Here is a 2,500-nt window from a genome sequence, read left to right as displayed (position 1 = left end):
TGCGCGCCTGCTGCCTTCCTTGGATGTGGTAGCCGTTTCTCAGGCTCCCTCTCCGGAATCGAACCCTGATTCCCCGTTACCCGTTACAACCATGGTAGGCGCAGAACCTACCATCGACAGTTGATAAGGCAGACATTTGAAAGATGCGTCGCCGGTACGAAGACCGTGCGATCAGCCCAAAGTTATTCAGAGTCACCAAGGCAACGGACCGGACGAGCCGACCGATTGGTTTTGATCTAATAAAAGCGTCCCTTCCATCTCTGGTCGGGACTCTGTTTGCATGTATTAGCTCTAGAATTACCACAGTTATCCAAGTAACGTGGGTACGATCTAAGGAACCATAACTGATTTAATGAGCCATTCGCGGTTTCACCTTAATGCGGCTTGTACTGAGACATGCATGGCTTAATCTTTGAGACAAGCATATGACTACTGGCAGGATCAACCAGGGAGCTGCGTCAACTAGAGCTGAGCAGCCGGCCGCCCGGGAGTGTGTCCCGGAGGCCCGCGCGAACACGCAAGCGTCCGCCTCAATTATTCTGCAAACAGGAGGAGGCTGGGCTCCCCTGCACGATACACCTCGAAACCCTCTCAGGTCCCGGCGGCGCGCAGCGCCGTCCTAAGTACTTGGTCGGGTTCGAGAGAGGCGCAATCGCCCGGAGATAGGCGAGTAGACGCTTTCAGTGCGACCACCCGTGCTCCCAACTGAGCTTGCCGCTGCCGACAGAGGCCCGGGAGCGTGCTGTCGTGGTGTTGCCGGCGGGAGACAACACGCGGCCACAAACAGTGACCGGGCAGCTCCAACGCCAGCGCCACAGAGGGGCAGAGCCCCACTTGGGTGCCAAAGCGAACTCTCCCAGCACAGCGCACGCGCCAACACATCCGCACAGCTGCGATACAAACCACCTGCGAGAACCGCGGGGGCGACCGAGCAGCAGACGGCGTCGCGGCGCCGAGTGCCGGGCGGCGGCGCATCCTCAACGCACACAGTCCTCAATCGGACCAGCACACTGCAGATGTCCACCGCGCTTCGCACCGGGCCCGGGAGGACCCACTTTGGCCGCACGGCGCCGCGCGCTGGGTGCGCCGGCACGCAGATGCGCCGCCTGCCGCGTCCGTCAGCCGGCGCGCCTGCCACTGGGCGCCCCCCACCAGCCGGCTGCCGCGCGTGCGCCCACGCAGCGCGCGGCCAGCACGCCGGGCGCCCCCCCCTCACCGGCCGGGGACGGTCCCACCCAGCCACCGCCGCGTATCGCTTCATACCCACATGCCCACTCACGTTCGTGGGTATGACGGGTGTCGCTGAAGCAACCGGTTAATACCTGTACCGATCGTCGATATCAACGATTCACCTCCAGCGCGAACAACCGCGCAACAACGGATTTCCAGTTCATTTGCGTAACTTGGGCAGGCAAACGTAGACGTCCATCTACATTTGCGAATTCAATGGGTCTTGCATGCCTGGATGTTATGAGTCACGACACGCCACATCAGTCCACATACATGCTGCGACGTATGCACGAGAGAACACGTGGAAGGTGGCCCGCGTACGTATGCCGATGCCATTGCACAGCTGCGAAGCTCATTGAACACGCAAACTCCTGACTGACGAACTAGAGGCGACAGGGGAGGGGGGGGGGGGGGGGGGGGGGGGCGATATACGTCTTATAGCAGTACACATTACAGTGGATAGCGGGACCATGTGGAACGTACGCAACACTCGCTAGATGTTGTGAGGGTAGGCACCGTAACATGATTCAATACGCAGGACACCAGAGTGTGCGCGCAGCGAACTATGTTGAGAGGGTTGCGATTAGGCAACGCTACACGAATTTCTAGATTCATATAACAAACAATTACGTGGGTTAGGTTAGGGCGCAACGTGGGTTAGGTTAGGGCCCAACTTAGGTTAGGTTAGGGCCCAACTTAGGTTAGGTTAGGGCCCAACTTAGGTTAGGTTAGGGGCCCAACTTAGGTTAGGTTAGGGCCCAACTTAGGTTAGGTTAGGGCCCAACTTAGGTTAGGTTAGGGCCCAACTTAGGTTAGGTTAGGGCCCAACTTAGGTTAGGTTAGGGCCCAACTTAGGTTAGGTTAGGGCCCAACTTAGGTTAGGTTAGGGCCCAACTTAGGTTAGGTTAGGGCCCAACTTAGGTTAGGTTAGGGCCCCAACTTAGGTTAGGTTAGGGCCCAACTTAGGTTAGGTTAGGGCCCAACTTAGGTTAGGTTAGGGCCCAACTTAGGTTAGGTTAGGGCCCAACTTAGGTTAGGTTAAGCCCCAACTTAGGTTAGGTTAAGCCCCAACTTAGGTTAGGTTAAGCCCCAACTTAGGTTAGGTTAAGCCCCAACTTAGGTTAGGTTAAGCCCCAACTTAGGTTAGGTTAAGCCCCAACTTAGGTTAGGTTAAGCCCCAACTTAGGTTAGGTTAAGCCCCAACTTAGGTTAGGTTAAGCCCCAACTTAGGTTAGGTTAAGGCGCAACATAGGTTAGGTTAAGGCGCAAC

The 2,500-nt window shown here is 57.0% G+C and overlaps 1 non-coding gene across 1 annotated transcript in view; it reads right to left on the bottom strand.

Annotated features, from left to right (window-relative positions):
• LOC126220889 (small subunit ribosomal RNA) overlaps positions 1–452 on the bottom strand; it is a 1,909-nt gene extending 1,457 nt beyond the window's left edge. Inside the window, exon 1 of the ribosomal RNA XR_007543223.1 lies at positions 1–452. This exon is cut by the window's left edge and continues 1,457 nt beyond it. This is a non-coding gene — a ribosomal RNA (small subunit ribosomal RNA).
• Positions 453–2,500: the final 2,048 nt, after the last annotated feature.

This window comes from Schistocerca nitens, unplaced genomic scaffold (assembly GCF_023898315.1).
Source record: "Schistocerca nitens isolate TAMUIC-IGC-003100 unplaced genomic scaffold, iqSchNite1.1 HiC_scaffold_210, whole genome shotgun sequence".
In the NCBI taxonomy this organism is placed as follows: Eukaryota; Metazoa; Arthropoda; class Insecta; order Orthoptera; family Acrididae; genus Schistocerca; species Schistocerca nitens.
This window is presented reverse-complemented; position numbering and strand designations above follow the sequence as displayed.